Source organism: Manis javanica, chromosome 6 (genome assembly GCF_040802235.1).
Source record: "Manis javanica isolate MJ-LG chromosome 6, MJ_LKY, whole genome shotgun sequence".
Classification (NCBI taxonomy): domain Eukaryota; kingdom Metazoa; phylum Chordata; class Mammalia; order Pholidota; family Manidae; genus Manis; species Manis javanica.
This window is the reverse complement of record NC_133161.1, coordinates 3,314,344-3,334,275: the sequence shown is the minus strand read 5'-3', so window position 1 is coordinate 3,334,275 and position 19,932 is coordinate 3,314,344. Positions and strand designations below refer to the sequence as shown.

Here is a 19,932-nt window from a genome sequence, read left to right as displayed (position 1 = left end):
ATCAGAGGGGGTCTGGGGGACAGGTGTAGCCGCTGCCCTCATACGCTCCCCACGCTTCAGCAGGCTCAGTCTCTGATGCCTGCTTCTCCCACCGGTGAGGCCACGGCTCTCCCGGCCCCTGCCTCTCTGGGCTGCGGGTTGCAAAGCGACACTCTGCCGAGCACTGGTGTGAGTGGGGAGCTTGCCTTGTGCGTCTCCTTCTCTCACGGTCCTGCCTGCCTGTTATCTGGTACCTGAAACCTTTTGGTGTGTGCATTTGTCCAGCTTTGTGATTCCTTATAGAGAGAAGGTAAAGCTGATTTCTCATTTGTGTATCATGACTAGAACAGGACAGGTCTCTTTCCCCCTTATTTTTTTTTTTAATTTTTAGTTTTTGACTTTGAACCATACACTCTTTATTTTTTTAATGATTTTTAAAATTGAAGAACCTATAATAAAATGCACAAATCTCAGTGTATAGCTCAATGAATTCTGACGTGTGTATACACTCATGAACCATCACCCAGATCAAGATATCAAACATTCTCACTTTTTTTCCCCTCTAACTTTTTCATCCACACCCCCACCTCTTCTCCTGTGATAACCGCCAGTCCATTCTCTGTGTTTGTAAGTCTATTTCTGTTTTGTTTGTTTATTTGTTTTGTTTATTAGATCCCACATAGAAGTGAAATCATATGGTATTTGCCTTTCTCTGACTTACTTCATGTAACATCATACATCCAGATCCATCCGTGTTGTCACAAGTGGCAGGATTTCTTCCATTTTTAAGGCTGAATAATATTCCATTGTGTATATGTGTCACATCTTTATCCAGTCATCTATTGATAGACATTTAGGTTGCCTCCCTATTTTGGCTATTGTAAATAATGCTACAGTAAACATACAAGTATCTTTTTGCATGAGTGATCTCGTTTTTTTGGGGGGTAAATTTCAAGTGGAATTACTGGGTTGTATCAGATTTCTATTTTTTTTGGGGGGGTGGAAACTCCATACTGCTTTCCATAAGAGCTGAGCCAGTTTACATTCCCACCAGCAGTGCAGGAGGCTCCCTCTCCCCCATCCTCATCCACACTTGGTCTTGCTTGTCTTGATACCAGCCGTTCCCACCGGTGTGAGGTGATACCTCATTGTGGCTTTGATTTGCATTTCCCTGATGATCAGTGATGGGCATCTTCTTGTGTGTGTTGGCATCTATACGTCTTTAGAGAAATGTCTGTTCAAGTCCTCTGCCCATTTTTTAACAAGATTATTTGTTTTTTTGGTATTGAGTTATGGGTTCTTTATTTTTTTCTTCCTCTATTTGTGATGTTGTTTCAGATTTATTTAAGTGCCTTGCAGTGTTTAAATTCTTTTATGGGGAGAAGTTCAAGATAAATAATAAAATTAACAAACAGAGTAGTGTGCATTCCTTACAGAAAATCAGGTTTAAACAAATATAGATCTTAATTTTTTTTAGAAGTTAAAAATTAGGTAAAACCAAATATAGCTAAAACAACAGATATCTATTTAAATGAATACCATTGTGCTAAATCAGATGGCAGTGTTCAGAAAAATACTGTAAAATTCTTATTTTATAGTGTGAACATTTAGAGGCCAGGCCCTGTGTGTAATGAGCACATAGGGAAGTAACTCAGAGCCCATCCTGTTGTCCTTACTGTCTCATCTCCTGGCCTGTCTCTCTGTTCTCACTGCAACTCCGTGTCCCGGTTGGCATGTAATTGCCCTGCTTCCATTCTTTTGGAAAATTCACTAGGACTATAAGAGGGATGGGATACAAGCTCTTCCCCAGGCTCCTTTCAATAGCTCCACTGTCTTTCGGCTTTAAACGGGGGCAGTCTGCGCTTTACTGCGGTCTTAGTCAAAATGCGTAGAGACAGAGATGTAGGGCCTCCTGCCCACCTTTTCTCAGCCCCCTTCGCCGCCAAGACACCTCCCACTTCCCATCACCATCATTTGTCTCAGGTTCAGTCTGGCCTGGGCATCTCAGCATCAGGCTCCAGAACTTAAGGGACGCCAGGAAGCTGTTAATGACGGACACTGGCTCAGCGCATTTAGGAAAGCATAGCTGAAGTGAGGAGACCCTGGCACAGCGGGGGCTTTGATCACTACTGATGAGACTGGGAGTTTCTGAGCTAGCACAAGAACTGTGAGGTGGTGGCTCGTCCTTTTCTGGTACGTGTCCCCCCTCCACCATTTATGTAATGTTTCAATCTTATGCGTAAGGGAGGCCTTGTCTGGGGCTCTCCGCGCCTGCTATCTCATTACCTTACTGTGCTGGTCAAGTTCACGGACGAGCTATTCTGCTCCCATTTCCCAGTTCCCGTGGCCTGTCACTTCACATCCCTCAGCACTCCCCACATGAGACCTCCCTTCTAATTTCTCCTGTGTCTCCAAAGGATAATGGAGCAACAGTTCTGGTCCTGAAAGACCCAGGGTGAAGTGGTCACTGGCAATTCCATCAAAGATCAACCACTCCATTTGTAGTCTTGCAACACCTGCCTAATGACGGATATCTGTAAAGTTCATTCCTTACAGGGCTCAGAATATGCTTTCCGAATGATCCAGTTTTTCATTCAGACACTTGAACTTGATTAAGTGAAATTTTAAAAACCGTTTCCCCGTTGACACACTTGCCTTAATGGAGTAGGAAAGTAGGAAGCCCCGAGGGCTGGGCGTTCTCAGACCCACACAGTCCAGAGGCTGGCGGGGATGAGCGGCTTCCTCTGCCCTCAGCGCCCCTTGTCGCCGTCCTGTGCTTTCCTGCAGAGTGTGGCAGAGCTGCCCCCCTTCCTGAAGCACTCGCGTGGTTCCCCCTCCCTCTGCCCTGGCCGCCGCTGTTCCATTTCCTTGATTGGGTCCGTCTCTTCTGCTCGGCCTGTTACTGTTGAAGAACGCCAGGGCTCAAGTCTGTCCGCCTCCTCTTTCTCGTGTCCCTTATCCCCAGGCGAGCTCCCCAAGCCCCTGGCCGTACACGGTTCCTATATGGTGATGGTTCTGTAGGACCCCAACCTCCCTGAGAAATAAGTTAACTTAAGAGTGGCCATCTTGAAGCCCAAAAAGCCATTCTGATATATGACTCAGAGGGAACAACTGAAACCAGGTAACTCCTCTGGAAAAACAAGTTAATCAATCATGACTGCTGGCAGCGCTAACCTTTCGGTTAGTTAAGCATAAAAGCTGACCCTACCTTGCTACACCCCCAGGACGTGGCACTAACCCAGAAATCGTAGGTTTGAAAAATTACTGCCTTTGTAGTATTGTTATCTTGCTATGTAGTATTGTTATCTTGTTACTACAACATAATCTGTAACCATGGTAAATCTCTAGGGCTGAATGCCTCAGAAAATCCTATATAACCACTTAGTTGTAAGTACTCAGGGTCCTCGTTGAGACCTGCTGGACGGGCTGACTTGGACCCCAACTAGTTGGCTTCCGAATAAATTCCTCTTGCTTGTTGCATCAAGAAACGTCTTTGGTGAGTGATTTGGGGCGGCGCCTTCCTCAGGGGAATCCAACATTTGGGGGCTCGTCCGGGATCATGCGCTCACCCCGCTTCACTCCCGAAGTCGCTCTTGGAGGAAGAGGTAAGATTAGTGGCGCCTTGAGTTGTCTGTGTTCTGTCTTCTGTTTTCAGTGAGACCGGTCAGAATTCTGTAAAGGGGTACCCACTGTCTGGCAGCTGTCCCGATCCTGTAAAGGGGTCGAGACTGCGGTCGGTAGACGTACTAGGAGCACCGCAGGCTGCAACCCTGAGGGACGCCTCGGGGAGGTTGGGAGGCCAGGGACGCCTGGTAGCCTCCCGTCTGTTTTTCTGGCAAGGTGAATCTGATGAGATAGGGTTGATTTTCAGGCGCCAGGAATATCAACCCTCTGATTCCTTTCGGTTTCTGTTTGAAAATCTGAGAAAAAAAAAAAACAAAAAGCGGCCGCTGTGTGTCTAATCTGTGTGTGTCTCTGTTTTTTGTGTCTTTCATGTGCCTAATAATTGTTATACTGACAATGGGACAGACTCAGACAACCCCCTAAGTGTGTAAATGAATATATCTTTCTACCTCCGGATGGTATTAATGAAATTGATTTAAAGACAAGCGCTTGTGAAAATTGAGTGTTCTAAAACTTCCAGAAAACCTGATAAAAAAGTGTTAAGCATTAATGCTAATTTGGGTTTGCCTGAGACGGACATGTCCTGGTAGTTGTCGGCTGCCTGAGTTTACCTAGAGTCATTTGAGTCATGTTATCTGCTAAATCTTTTAAGAATAGAATGCTTAGAAGCTTGGCTTTGTCTAGTGTTCAGTGGGGGTCTTGTGAGTAGGCTAGCATAGTTGTTGCAGGTAAGTGAACTGGATAAGTGTGGCAAGTGAACACCTTTTTAATTGTGTGTTGCAGTGTGTATGCCTACCTGCAGCCTGAGAATCTTTGTAGTAACTTAAAGCCTTAGAGTTTTGTTAAGTTGAGAAGATGTGCTCTGTGTTTGCTGGGAGATTGTGCTGTGAAGCTCATAGTTGCAGAAATTGTAGAATGTGTTCGTAAGTTTGTCAGTCTAGGAAATGTTGGTTTGACAGTTTGCAGTGTCCTGCTTCTCAGTGTTCACTGGAGCTTGAAGTTTCTAATAGTTTTGAGTTCTGGTTAGAACTGCTTAAAGTGATAGAGAGGGCATTTCTCTATGTTGAAAGATCACAGCAGTTTCTCATGCTTAAAGTCTCAGTGAGTTGCCATGAAATCGTAATGTTAAAGGGACTAAAAGCTAAAGTTTGTTAACAACTGTATAACCTTTATTTGCCTTTGAAATATTTTGTTATTAAAAATAATTGCATGGCCTGAAAAATTGAATTCCTAAGCAGAATAGTAACAAAGCTTTTTTCAGCTGATTAAATGCACTTAGTTAACAAACCAAAATTTATTAAACTGTAGAATCTGGACAAGATTATGTTTCTCCCAGAAAAACAGGTTTCACTGTAAAAGTTTAGATAGACGAACGTGTGACCACTTTTGAGAAAAGTTGTAATAGATTTTTTGAGAACCACCAGGTCTTCTTGTTTAATTTATATGCTGTATGTTTTAAAAAAAAACATGGGGGACTCTCCATATTTTTTAATGCAAATAATCTTAGAGCTTTTAATAGAATTTGCATAGCAGCTTATATCTACTATTAAAGAGTAAAACATTCTTGAAGCTTTCAGGGAAAACCTGTAAACTTAAGCACTTTCTCTGCTTTTTTGTATCTGGTCTTAGACACTTATGCTGAGTTATGTTCTTATTATTTTCACTGTTTGTAAGCTATTGATTGTAAGCCAAAGGTCATCATTTCTCAGTCCCTAAATGAAGAAGTAAAATGCCTGACCTCTTTCATCTCAAATCATATTTCTGGTCATATCTGAATATCTGTGTGAAAGAAAGAGACATTTAAATTTGAGATTCTGCTTAAACTTTTAAGTTGAATTTGACTATAGCCATATTCATTCTTTGTATGTATCTCTAACAGGTCTTTTGTATGCCTGGTGATATTATACTCTGCCTTGAGTTTAGACAGTTCTTTCAGCTAAATATGAATTCTTATTGTAGCTTTTTTCCCCTCCTGAAGATGAAAGCAGAAGAATCTACCATCTGCTACCATTCTCTCAAGAATGCTTAGTAACCTAGAATTAGTTTGACTTTCTGTATGTTGTCTTTAAAAATTGACAGCAGCAGTCTCCCCTGCTGCCCCACTTTTTAAGATATCTTGTTTACTGTGCTGAGTATATAGACAATAAATGTGTAATGATAGTTCTAAAAAAATTAAATGCAAAAAGGTGCTTTTACCTCTAGTTAACTCTGATATTTTCCAGAGGGCCCCTGGAACATGTCAGAAGAATTTTTTCTCACTAGAGAAAGTATTTGACTAATTTGGCTTATTTATCTGATATATATATATTTATTTACCAGGAAAGCACTGTCAAAGAGAATGATGCTAAACTTTGTTACTAAATGTTTTGTATTACAGAAATATCAGAATTTCCTTATGTCAACTGTTTTACAGTAAGCTCTCATCAGATCTTTAACCATTGTCATTTGTAAGTCTTTTGTCATTTATAGTATTATCCCTAAACTGGTAAAGAACTAGATTTCAGCAGAACAGGTATTAGTTACATAAGATTACATAAACTAAAGAAAATGATTTTGTGTCTTTTTGTTTCAAATGTTGCTGGTAAAATGTTTTAACCTTGTTCTCTTAAACTGACAACAGTTTAGTAAATGACTATCTTTATGAGCAGAATTGAAACATCCTTCTCTCTACTTGATCCCTCCAGAGTTTAAAAACTTTCAGTGACTGTTTTTATATTCCATGGCAGTATGTTTATTTGCACGAGTTCAATAAGAATCTGCTTTCCTTGTGAGAAGACTACTTAAGAACACTGGTTATACTACCAGGGCTTTGACTGGAATGTCGTACCTGAGAGACATGTGCATAGACTCAGATGTGAACAACTTTAAAGAACTAAGATTGACTTTATAAAGCCAACAAAGCCCCTTGGAAGAACTGGCCTAGTACCTTGCTTACAGAGTTCCCAGCAGCCTTACCAGGTGAGTAAAGAAAGTCACTTCCTGGCAGGTGCAGAGACCTCGAGAAGAGAAGAATTCATCCAAATCTACAGGTACTGCAGGTAAAGCCTGATGGCAAGTCTGGCTTGGCTGTCTGGCCTCAAGAGGCCTTTAAAAGTTCAATCTGAAATTCCTTACAAAAAGTTCCAGCAAAGCATATTTAAAAGAACCTGTGTAATCAATTGCTCTTCTTGCTGCACCTGTGCAAATAATCAAGCCAGCTGTTAATTATTTTCTTAACCTAGTTACTTCTAGTAAAAATGAGAGTGATTTTAGAGAGAAGTATCGTTTCAATAATGTAGCCTCCTTCCAGAATAAAAAATCCAACTCCAGATGTTGCTACATAACCTAATAACACAATTTGTTTTATCTTGCCTAGAAGCCACAAAACTGCAAATAGTAATAAAAATGAAACCCAGAATAGAAGCGCCAGCCTTCTGAAGCCCTCTCAACTGACCAGTGATGGAGACCTAGCTGCACCCTTTACTGCGCCCCCTTCTCAGCACGAAGCAGCCAGAGCGGTCATCGCCCCTTTTCCCTAGCAGCAGCTAGAGTCTCTATCTGTAGAAGAAAGAATGAGACCATACCCATAGCCTTCCCTGGTAAAAACAGGTATTTAATCCCTCCTCCCAAGAGATGGTGGGCTTGTAACACTGGAGTGACCCCATGTGTCTCTACTTCTGCCTTCAACTCCTCCCGTGATTTCTGTATCATGGTCCAGTTAGTACCCAGACTAATGTATCATGATGACTTATCATTCGTGGCAGAATTAGAACCTAAACTAAGGTATAAAAGAGAGCCAGTCTCACTCACTCTAGCTGTATTACTAAGAGTAAGAGTCCCAGCCGGAGTAGGACCAGGGGCAGCTGCAATTATACAAGGAAACCAACATTATGAAGGACTAAGAATAGCTATCGGTGAAGATTTGAGAACTATAGAACAGTCTATTTCTAAACTTGAAAAGTCCCTAACCTCTCTCTGAAGTAGTGCTACAAAATAGACGAGAGTTAGATTTACTATTTCTAAAAGAAAGTAGATTGTGTGCAGCTCTAAAGGAAGAGTGCTGCTTCTATGCAGACCATACTGGAGTAGTAAGAGACTCAATGTCTAAATTAAGAGAAAGATTAAATCAGCGAAAGCGAGAACGAGAAGCTAACCAGAGCCTGTTTGAATCCTGGTTTTCTAGATCCCCATGGCTTACAACTCTAATATCCACTTTGGCAGGACCCCTGCTTATTTTAATATTGCTCCTCACCTTAAGTCCCTGCATTTTAAATCGAGTAATAACCTTTATTAGAGAAAGAGTAAGTGCTGTGCAGGTGCTAATGCTGAGACAACAGTATCATACCCTCACACAACAAGAAGAAACCAACATTCCATGATTAGAATGTTCAGAAAAAGAAGTGGGGAATGTAGGACCCCAACCTCCCTGAGAAATAAGTTAACTTAAGAGTGGCCATCTTGAAGCCCAAAAAGCCATTCTGATATATGACTCAGAGGGAACAACTGAAACCAGGTAACTCCTCTGGAAAAACAAGTTAATCAATCATGACTGCTGGCAGCGCTAACCTTTCGGTTAGTTAAGCATAAAAGCTGACCCTACCTTGCTACACCCCCAGGACGTGGCACTAACCCAGAAATCGTAGGTTTGAAAAATTACTGCCTTTGTAGTATTGTTATCTTGCTATGTAGTATTGTTATCTTGTTACTACAACATAATCTGTAACCATGGTAAATCTCTAGGGCTGAATGCCTCAGAAAATCCTATATAACCACTTAGTTGTAAGTACTCAGGGTCCTCGTTGAGACCTGCTGGACGGGCTGACTTGGACCCCAACTAGTTGGCTTCCGAATAAATTCCTCTTGCTTGTTGCATCAAGAAACGTCTTTGGTGAGTGATTTGGGGCGGCGCCTTCCTCAGGGGAATCCAACAGTTCCTGACTTTATATCACCAGCCTGGTCCTCATATTTGAACTCCAAACTCGATTTTCAAAATGCCCATCCGACCACCGCACTTGCACTCCTCAGTCACAATAGAACCCACCCCACAGCCCACCAAGATGGTTCCTTGACCACGGCTTCCCAGCTGAGTGGGCAGTGCCCCCGACCACCCAGTGGTTCGAAGCAGAAACCTGGGAGCGGTGACTTGTTCCTCCTTTTCCTGCTGCCCCACCTGATCCATTCGGCAAGTCCTTCCCACCCCATCTTCAGAGAATATGCCCAGCAGGCTCGTCGCCCCCCACCCCCCGCTGCCACCTTGCCAGCCCCAGGCACCGTCGTCCCTACCCTGAATTGCTGGAGTTGCCCCCAAAGGCCGCCTGCTCCATTCTTCACCCTATCACCCCTTCTCCTCCTGCGAGGAAGCCACAGCGATCCTTTAAAACGTCAACCAGATCAGACCCCACCCTGCTCTATTTGGCTCCCCTTTGCCCACTGCCAACTGGGGCTGCTCACCGAGGCTGAAGGTGCACGCACCCTGCTTCTCTGGCTCTCTGGGACCCCTCAGCCCTACACTCTTCATGCCCGGCTGTATGGTCCACGGTGAGGTCCTCCAACACGCCAAGTTCCTTTCTGCATCAGGGCCTTTATCTCGGCTGCCGCGGCTGCCTGGACTGCTCTGTCACAGATCTGTGGGTGTCTGCTTCATTCCTGCATATGGCTCAAGTCAACCCCAGCGGCACCTCCTCAGACAGGCTTTCCCTGACCCCCGCACCCGAAACCTTTCCCCCACCCTCAGTCACTATTTCCTCTTTCTGTTTTCTTTCCTCTATGTATGAATCACTATTAAGACATTGAACAAGTAAATAATGATAGATTATCGTTTCAGTTTCCCCATTACAGTTGGAAAGACCTTGTCTATTGTTTTCGCTGTATCTCCAATGTGATCAATGAATATTTATGAAATCTAGACCTGTATAAATTATTAAAATTGAAACAGTGTTTAAAGTGGGTTTATTGTGTCAGTGATGCCAAGTAACTGGTGTATACAGTAATAAAATCTCTGAATTAAGAATTAGAAGGCTGGAAACCTGGGCCAAACTTTGACATTAGCTAGAGTGACCCTGAGCTCCCATTTGCCCTTTTTTGAGACACTTATAATATTGTCCTTGTCTTCTTTGCAGAGCCTGTGAGGAGGTCAGATGAGATATGGTATTGGCAAATCAAAGCAACTCATAACACACCACCTAATGTTACGTTTTTGCTTATTTTACACTGAAATAGCCACTTAAAATTTTTCCTTTGGCAGAGTGCAGAACAGGATGAAATTCATGTTAATGAGACTGGTTAGGAAACACCCACCCTTTTGTGCGCACCCACAGAGCAGTTGGGCGCCAACAGTGGTGGTGGCCAGAGCAGGGGGCTTGCAACCACCATGCCTAGAGCCCCCACGGGGCTGCTCTGCCATGTTCCCTACCCAGCTGTCCCCTGTCCCTCAGAGGTTGTGTCACTTTGGCATTCGTCATGCACACCGGTGTTATCCACGGCAATATCCACAGAGCCCCATAGTTCCTGGCACACACTGGTGCCAGTGATCATATGCTCAGTAAGGGGCAGGGGGTAAGGGGTGGGAGCCGGCCCTGGAGGGATCAGCAGTGAGCGTCGCAGGCTTCTTGCCCCTTCGGTAGTACTGCGTCCACTCCGCAGCTCATGTCAGAGTCCCAGCTTTAGTTTTCATTGGCTGAGTGGAGTCTACAAACTCTTCCTGGAATCTAGGAAAAGGAACTGGCCCTGCGCTTGGAAAAGAAAGCACACCTCGGGAGCTTTTAGACTCCCCCACCTGCCTGTCTGGGCTGCTCAGTGGAGTGGTTGCCATGACATTACATAACTTGGCTGAAGGGGAACTTTCCAGGCCATTCCTGTCGAAGGGCACAGGGTGACTGTGATATTAAACACATTTCTTGCTCTTTATACTCAGAGGAAATCAAAGTGAACCTCAACTCATTAAACGCAGGTGAAGCACATTTGCATGCCCAGGGTGGGAGTCTCGGTGACTTCTTGCAAATCAGCTTCTCCTGCGGGAGAGGCAGGGCCCTTCCTGCACCTGTTATTCTTAATTAAGAGGATCCTTTGGGGGTGAGAAAGGGCTCTTCATGGCACCTCCACAACATTTCCAAACTTCTCGACCATCGTCTTCCCCCAAATCTTCAGAGCTTCATGCACAGCCCCTTAAAGCAAGTTTGAAGGGAGAAATAGGGCAAAATGCAAAATAAATACAACAAAGAAAATAATTTCAAAAGATTCTATCAGATGAATAATGCCCGCCTCCATAATGTTTGCTATGCAGGGTGCAAACATTTAATAGGAATCATTTGCAAAGAAAAATGGCTGTCACCAAGTGTTAACACCTCTCAGGGACCCTGGCCGCAAACCTCAGAGGGGCTGCTGCTGCCTAACAGGCCCCATCTTAGTAAGAGTTTAGCTTCTTTTTATATTTGATTTGTGAATGATGTAATGTAAGAAGAGGAAAGCAAATATCCGGCCTTTCCTCTTCCCTCCACCTCCATCAAATATTTATCTGCCTCTACCATTTTCTTCTCTTTTGTTTTTTTTTAACATAATTTTCAATAACGAGGCTTCATATTTAACACACAGTGGCACTAGCTTCAAGAGCCAATCATTTTTCCCCAAAGGTGTTTTATTGCAGGGCAGGGAGCACAACAAAGCAGCTGCATTGTTTTTCAAATTCCCTTTTCGGTGAATGGTCATTAACGAATTCTGTCAAGAGGAAACACTTTTACAATGTGGCTGTCTCCAAATTATGAGGATGGCGTTTGTATTGATTTAGTAATAGCTTACAAATAATGACACAAAATCAGGTCTTCTGAGCATATGGTTTTACCCTTCTTCATAAAACCGTTATTGAGCGACCATCGCTGGTAGTGAGAGGCGGTCCCCTGTTGAGCTCGGTCTTCCTGCAGGTCACGCCGAGGCTGTTGCAGGACCTCAAGCAGGGGTCCGGGAGCCTTCATTCGCTTTGGTCTCTGCAGGGGCCACTTTGATCATGGAGTCGGGGTGCCACGTGGGATCCCACGCCGGCCATTCCACGGAACGCGTGCATCGTCTTTGTGTCTGTTGCTGATCTCGCCCTGGGCACCCCGCTGAAGGACACCCCGGGTTGCAGGTGAAGCCCCGTGACGCTGTGCACTCATACACCCTTCACACTCCCATACCCCAACTCTGCTCTCCAAGGTGTCAGGCTGCAGGGTTTGTTTTGTTCCCATTCTGAATTCTGTGCCCATGTATTTTTAATTTTTGTCTTCATGTGGGAATACAGCTTCTCCACAGAGAATTAACCTAAAAACGCCCCCCTGCAGAATGTGGCTGGGATAAAGGTGCATGTAAGGGACAGGAAAGGAAGAAGAGAGAACCAGCAGATGGAAGCTGACCAGTGACTTTGAACCTATATAGATCCCCAAATCTAAAGCCCCCTATTTTTCATGTAGTTTTCAAGAACACTGACAGATTCACTGGAATTGATCAGGTAGTCAGAGGCCATTAGGACCAGGTCTTTTCTACTCCGTGGCCTTTGCTTCCATGCTGCTCATTTTGTTTTAAGCATTTTGGCAAGTATTCACTCAAGGTGTGGACTTTTCTCCAGCGTGGTGGTCAAGCCTCTGAAAACTCCAGGGCATCTCCGTAGTGCCTGAGCTTCCTGGCGCAAAGCCTCCCGGTGGTGGTAACTTCCAGACCATAAATGGCTCAGAAAACCACCACGTGGCTCATGGGATAGGTGCAGTGCAGGAGGCTCACGGGGGTCAGGGCAGGGCTGGGGCACAGCGGCGTGGATGGGGTCACAAGCAAGGGGGACAGGAGGGGAGCAAAGGAGCCCGGGAACAGCCGGGACATCCGGTCCGCAGTGGGACGGCCACGCACCAGGTGGGAGGAGGGCCCATCGCAGGGCTGCTGCGTGAGTTCTGGGGCCCCAGCTGCACCCGCGCCAGAGCAGCGGGGTCGGGGCGCCTGCCCGGGGCTGCACCCTGCTGGCCCACAGCCTGCGTAGGTCCCTGTGGCCTCCCTCTGCTTGTAACGGGGAGGTGGGAAGCTGCAGAGGGAGCCTCCGTCTCATCTTAGAGTTGGAGGAGTCACGTGGCCACAAGGGAGCTTCCCATAGTTTCCGTGGCCTCGGTGGCTCTCACTGCCCAGGGACCTCGGCACTTGGGGGCTGTCCCCGCAGGGCCCCAGATTACCCTCCAGCCTCATTGGTCTTCTCATGCAAACGGGGACGTGGAGCAGGGAAACCAGCATCTGGAGCCAGGGCCGGCCAGCCCATCTACGGTGGGTGTGGGGCTGGAGGCCGGTGACATCATGAGGGGCCCCCGCTTCCTCCCTGCGGAAGGTGTGCCAGCCGGTCGCTCGTTGGTTGGCAGAGGCAACTGAACCTTGCACACTCATCTGGAAGGTGCTGTGCGCCTGCCGGCTGACCCGGCTCAGGACCGCAGCCTCCCAGCTCCACTTATCCATGGCTGCACAACTGTCCCTCTGCACAGCGCTTCTGAAGCGCAGCTGTGTTACTTGTTTTAACAGTGTAGGTGTTTCAGGCAGGGCATGGCTGGCCAGTTCTGCTCCACGTGGGTCATCTGAGGCCCCCTGGTCATGCTGGTCTGGAGGATCCCAGGAGACCCTGAGACACATCCGGTGCGCGGGAGGGCTGGCTGGAGGCGGGGGTCCACGAGGTGGTGGCCCGGCTCCCCCAGGCGCTGTCCCGAGAGGCTCAGGCCGAAGCCGCAGACTGCCCCTGGCCTGGCCTTGGGCGCCCCGGGAGGGCCTTGACTGCCCTGCGCTGTCCGTCTGGGAAGTGGTTCCGGCTCAGATCCGGGGCGGGATTCTGATCAGAGGGGCACTACGCCTCTCCGTGGGAGGGATCTTGGAGCCCCAAAACTTTCCCACCAGTCTTCTTACCAAATGAATAAAAGGAGAATGAACTTGAAACATAGTAGTAAAAGGTGGTGGAGAAAGTGGAGCAGGGACCCCCTCAGGATAATTCTATATGCATGTTTTGTATGGAAACAAAAATAATAAATCATTATCCCATTGGCCATTAGACCTTTCCTTAGGGGTAATGCTCTCTTTTTAAAAAAATACTGTGAAGCACTGGTTGGTGGTGGAAAGTAAGGCTCTGAGGAGCCCAGGGATGCTGGGGGCGGGGCTTTGCTGTGCGGAGTGGAAAGCACTGGCGTCTGCCTTAGGGGGGAAGGGGAGGCAGCAGGTGGGGGAGAAAGGGCGGTGGGGACCCCAGTGTGAAAGCGGGGCTGGAAACAAGGTCCCAGCAACAGGGCGGGAGGGAGGAGCCTACGTGGCTTAGCGCGTGGCAGAAACGTGTGAATCACACTTCCTACCATGGGCCCCCCGTCCTCAGACTGTACGCAAGTCCCGTGGACGGGTAGTTGCTTCGTCCACATCTTGTCTTGTTTGTATACGAGGAGCACAGGGTCCAGGAGGAAGCTGGACTTCAATCCTGATTCAACATGACTCTCACCACATGATGGGCAGAGACAGGAGTGAGGGGTGAGCGCGTCCTCTGGGGGCTCCGGGATCCTTGGGTGCTTCGTGCCAGTCCTGCCTCTGAGGCGGCAACGGCACACACCTTTTTGGGCCTTTGGCATCTTTTGAACCTTTATTCACAGACTTCACGTGGAAGTGTGGCCCCAGCTCTGGTGCTGGCTAGTGTGTGACCTGACACGGGCGGAGTCCTACCTCCCAGAGCAGGTTCTGGAGGCGGTTCTGCACACACAGATGCACACACGGGCACACAGACACACATGCACACACCTGTAAGTCTGTGTTTCTCAAATAATAATGAAGAGGCATGTTTCCTCATGACCATTCGCACCACAAAATAGGGCTTTTCCATTTGGTTCAGCGGACTGGTGCATTTGCAGCACTGCTTTGTACTTTATTTAAACAACAGATTGTGAAGACCTACATTCCCCCAACGATATTTTAGATTTTTAATGACTAAAACTAGGGTAAATGGTTATAAAAGATTGCCTCTGTTAAAAAATACATCAAAGCATTATTAGAAATTAGGGCTATTGAAACATTTTACCTGTGGTGATGGTAGGCTGAGTTCTACTTTTAAATGCTTACCTCTGACCTTTGATGTTCTGATTATTCTGGAAGTTTCTGGTGCTTATACTCATTCCAGCTGCCAAGGGGGGATGTTATACTACCAGGATGCAGAATTTCTTTCTCAGTTGTGAAATATTTCTTTAAAAAAAGCAGGGATGAGAAGGAATTATGAGGGCAAATATGGTATTTATCATTTGAATTAAAAGACTAAACCTGGCAAATGGTCCAGCTATCAATCCACAAACAGTGTCTGCTGTTGGGTAACCGATGCAGAGAATTTGATGAGTCGATACATTTGTATGTAAGCATCAAAACCTCTTTCATGTGCATTAGTTTTTCTTGTCACCCACAAATCATGCTACAGAAAGATTGATGGTAATTGAATAAATTGCCATGTGTACTTAAAGACTGGGCTTGTTGGAGAGAGACCAGATTTATTAGATGATCAGTTTCATTTTTTTCTTTCATGCCAATGCTCATTGGAATACTTTTTTCCAGGCATAACAAACTAGAAAAAAATAGGCCAAGGTTTCAGGAGATGGCTTTGAAAGGTGATGTGATAGTAGGGGAGACATTAAGCTGGAAATCAGACTTACAAGGATGGAGTCCCTCGATGGCACACTGCGGTTTGGATAATTGCTAAACCCCTTTTAGCCCGCGCATTCGATGACTTCACAGTGCCGTTCCTGTTTGGAGGTTTGGTGGCTGACTCCTCCCTGAAGAACAGCACAGTCTTACAATAGATTCCAACAGGCAGCCTCTCTCCCCAGGGACGTGAGATCTGTGCGTGCCACCATCCTCTCCTCCTTTCCTTCCCAGGCACCAAAGTCTGTATGAGATGCCGCAGGCTGATATTTTGTGATATCAAGATTTCCAATTTCTAGTTTGTGGGCATGAACTGGAGTCCTCCAGGGTCAGACCGACAACCAAAAGCCCTTTAGAGGTTCAGCTGGGGGTCCTTCCTTTCTCCATACCACCAAAAACACTCGCCGACTTGCCTGGCTCCAAAAGGCACGAGTTTTGAAGGGGTGGGCATTAGAGCAGTGTTTCTTCCAGGACACCTCCTTTAATATGTTAATGCCCACGGGCAGTAACTGCTGACTTACCAGTACTGAACGCTTGGTGCTGACCAGGTCACGGGATGATTTTCCATCAGGGTTTTCACCTGAGAAAGGGACCTTGGCAGGAGAAAGCCCTGAGGTGAGAGCCAGGTCAGCCCCGAGGACGAGAAGAGGCCACGGTGACTGCGTCTGCCGGCCTGGGGAGGGCAGACGGGTGGGCAAGGACGGTCAGCAGGTGCAGCGGGGAGCCTGAGAGGAAGGGCTGGGCGGTGCTCAAGGGAAGTGTGTCTGTCACTGAGACCTGACGGCGTGGCCAGGCCCGCACAGTTGGGCTCAAGGACCCTTTCGTTCTGTTGTGCGGTTTTGTTTATCAACGCTGTACTCGCCCTGTCAGCTGTCACAGTTAATGGGCCAACGTCCTGCCCAGTAGGACGTGGCTTCCCTTTCTCAAAATAATGGCGTCGAACTCACGGGCACTTTAAGCTTTCCGCTTTTCTTGCATATTCACTTTTTCAAATGTAGGTTATTACACATTAGAAGATCATGAAATTAACTTAATGGGTCAAGATCAGCTTAAGAAAACAAAATGTGATAAAAAACCATATTCAGTGCATAGTAGGCCAGTAGACTTAACTATTATATCATGGAACTTTGTCCGTGATATATGGATTTTGTATATGTGTGCTGTGTTGCTATTTAAATACGTTTCTTATGGTAGATTGCAGACAAAAAAGTTTGAAAACTTCTGAACCCTTTTGCAACTATGGAAAGGAAGAGGTGATGAACAGGAAGGGGCTGGCTCAGCGGACCCAAGTTGCTCAGGCCCCACACGGTCCCAAGAAAGGCCTTTGACATGACAGGCCTTTGGCGGCTCCTGGGGATTGGCTACCAGCCCTTGGAACCTCCTACCCCTTGAAGGTGTTTTTGGATGGCTGACGCCTTGGGCCACATGGAACCACTTTTTGATAAGTTTGTCTGAACAGTGCAATCTGTGGTGAAAGCCTCACTCTGCTCTGGGGGAGCCTGCATAGCTGAGGTCAGTCCTGCAGAGCTACCTGCCCACGGCTCTGGCCCCCATCAAAACCCGGGACACCAAACTGGGCCTTCCTCCTTGGCTGGTCCCGTAGGGAGAGTTGGGTGTATCCCTGAGGACACCTGGAAGCTGATACCTCTTTTTTTCTGGACTCTGCTTCATGGATGTTTTCCTGTGTCTCATTTTAATCTATATGCTTTTGCAGTAATACATTGTAAGCAAACAGCTTCTCTGAGTCCTGTGAATCCTGATGAATCCTGGAGCCTCAGGGTGGTCCCGGGGGCCCCCGACCCAGGTGCGGAGGCAGGCACTGAGCCCCGGGGGAAGTTCCAGAGCTCGCTGGCACGCACACATGCTGAGCCTGGACCAGGGTCAGACCAGGGAGTCCTGGGCTGCAGTGGGGGCTCCACACTGGTGACGCTCTTTGGTGAGGGGGTGGGAAGGCATGACCTTGCCTCCACTGTGACAGCAGTTCACCGTCACCGGGTGGGCTTCAGTAGGTGAGAGTGTAGAAACTAAGTATTTTACCCTATCTCAGTCTGCATTAAGGGAATTGATGGTGTGAACCTGGTATAAACAATAGGGCTTCTGATGACCTTTCTCTCCAAAGGTACTTCCAGCTTTTCTGAGAGCTTTTAGTTGGCCTGTTCTGCCTATTAAGTGATGACCTCAGTGATATTTGATTTTTAAAATTATTTTAAATTATGGTATATCTAAACCAATGAGATATCTCTTCAGAATCCACAGGAATTAAAACCAATATAAAATTTGAATTCAAGGCATAAAAAGACGGTTTAGCAGCTGCCCGGCCTCCTTCTCCCGCACATCCTGGGACAGGCTTTCTCTTGTCTTTTCTTGTTTTGTTTGGGAAAATAATACCCAGAGATGAGCAGTAAAAGCTTTGAAATCTAATTATTGTGAGTGAGTTCTAAAGGAAATTAAACATAGTGTGATTCATTTTTAGAAATAAAATGGTTGTATAGCATCTTAGCAAAAATGATCCTTCCCTTCCTGCGAGCTCATTCGCCATCGGGAGGGAGAAAAAAATTCTTGAGAATTCCTGTTCACTAGCAATAGTATCTGAAGTTTTATGACACACTTGCTTTCTCTAACCATGTTCATGTGTCATTCTTGGTTGATTCTCCCAGGTTTTACGTGTCACCATAATAATTTTTCAACAGTGCAAAGTCCAAGAACTACTGCACAACCCCATCGTCTGTACTGGGAAAGCCCTGGGTCTTCAGCACAAGGTCCCGGCTGAGATGGACTCAGGGGAGGAAAAGCAGGAGGCGGTGAATGGTCAACACTGAGTTCCCCTTCCTCCTCCAAGGGCTGAGTAGCCAGAAGATTCCATAATACAGACGTGGGAGCTCACTGGCGTGGGAAGGGAGTCCTGAGACACCCTGCCCCCGGAGAATCTGTCCTGATTTTGCAGGGCTTGGATTTCCTCCTGTTCACTGGACTGTCCACCACTTTCTGTGTCATCAGGAACCTGCTCAGGCTCTGTGTGCCGTGCTAAACTCCTTAGGTTGTGATCAGCCAGTGTGGCTGTAGCCACAGCGTGATCAGCAGAGGCGGTGCCTCCCTCCGGATGTTCATGTGCCCCGTTCTTTTGTGACCAAAAATCTTGTCAACTCTGCCTGCCCTGTATTCCTCTGAATCTACATTCAGCCCATTTTCCTTTTGAATCTAAAGCAGCATCTCTCCATCCCGCGTTCTTCCAGGCCTAAATCCAATGGCTGGTCTCATGGGTCTCTTCATCCATTCTCAACCCTGCGGACTTTTCTGAAATCCAGTTAAATTTCTTTCCCTAGACCAGTCTTCTTGGAAAGCCTGGCCTGTCAAACAGCTCTGTCCCTTCATCATTTATCCAGAGTACAAATGATTTTAAAGAAATCCTCTTTCACCCCACCACCATACACCTTTTGACTGGAAGACAAATAACTTCTGTATTTCATTTATTACTGCACACACATCCCATCCATGCTGGCAGTCTTTTCCTCTCTTAAGTTCAGGACCTCAGGCTCCCGACTTGGTTCCCAGTGCACTTGGCGTCCCCTTGCCCACCGGCTCTGCCTCTTGGTCGGAGCTCTGATTGGGTCTCTTTGTGCAGGGTTCTGCAGGCGAGGCTGGGCACCTGTGTTGGTGCTGCGGACCCTGGGGTCTGATGGAGTTGTGCTCCCGCCTTCCACAGTCTCTCTGTTCCCCTTTCCCTTCCTGTTCTCTCAAGGGCAGATGGTTTTCCCTCCTGTATCTCATGGATAAATTCCTAGCCCCCACCCAGAACCCCCCTCTCAGCCTCCTTCTCGCACAAGCTCTAGGAAAGGCATCTGCATCTTCTGAACCCCCACACACCACACACATGCACACACACACCCCATGCCACACGCATGCACACACCCCCCAAGCCACATGCATGCACATACCCACATGCATGCCACACACATGTACATACCCTCCCCCGCATCACATGTATGCACACTCTCCCCACACATACACCACACATATGCACACACCCTCCCCCCACACCACACACATGCACACACAACCACATGCATGCAGACACATGCTGCCACACGTGTGTGCACATGTGCACCCCCATACACTTGCAAACATGCATCCATGCAACTCCCACCCCAATCCCACCCTGGTCCTGAGGTCTGGCTCTGGGAGGGCTCAGGGGTGTACCATTGCACCCCTATGGGCATAGGGAGTTTTCCTCTGAAAACCTCCCCAAATATCACATTTCTGCCACATTTTCTCTGTCATTTTAAGTGAGAGACATGACCATGTTTATTCTACTCCAGGCCCATTTCTTCCTTGGGCCAGGGCCCTGGAAGATTAAAAATTGTCTGCATCAAAAAATAACATTTTGGTCCCTGGGCTATTGCTCTGCTTCTGAGCCATGTTTTTCTTTGGAAATGTCATTGACATCTTCCTTACCAATGGACCAAAGCACTGTCCCCATCCCCTGATACACTCACTTCCCCTGATGCCCTGGTAGGCCAGATTGGGAACCTCCTGTGCGGGGACCAACATGTCCCACCCATCAGGGACCCAAGCCTGAGCCTGGCTCTCAAGGTCGTGATGCTGATGTGAGGGCCCCTCAGGACGCTTCAGGCTTCCACCCCCCAGGGGCATGCCTGGGCAAGGCTGGGCCGGGGCCAACACACCAAACAATGCCCCTGT

The 19,932-nt window shown here is 47.0% G+C and overlaps 1 protein-coding gene and 1 long non-coding RNA gene across 3 annotated transcripts in view; both read left to right on the top strand.

Annotated features, from left to right (window-relative positions):
* DPP6 (dipeptidyl peptidase like 6) overlaps positions 1-19,932 on the top strand; it is an 863,884-nt gene that overhangs the window by 190,375 nt on the left and 653,577 nt on the right. The gene's annotated exons all lie outside the window — the stretch shown is intronic.
* LOC140849822 (uncharacterized) lies at positions 3,003-8,462 on the top strand. Its single transcript, XR_012132032.1, has 2 exons — positions 3,003-6,561; positions 6,959-8,462. It is a non-coding gene; the product is annotated as an uncharacterized lncRNA (long non-coding RNA).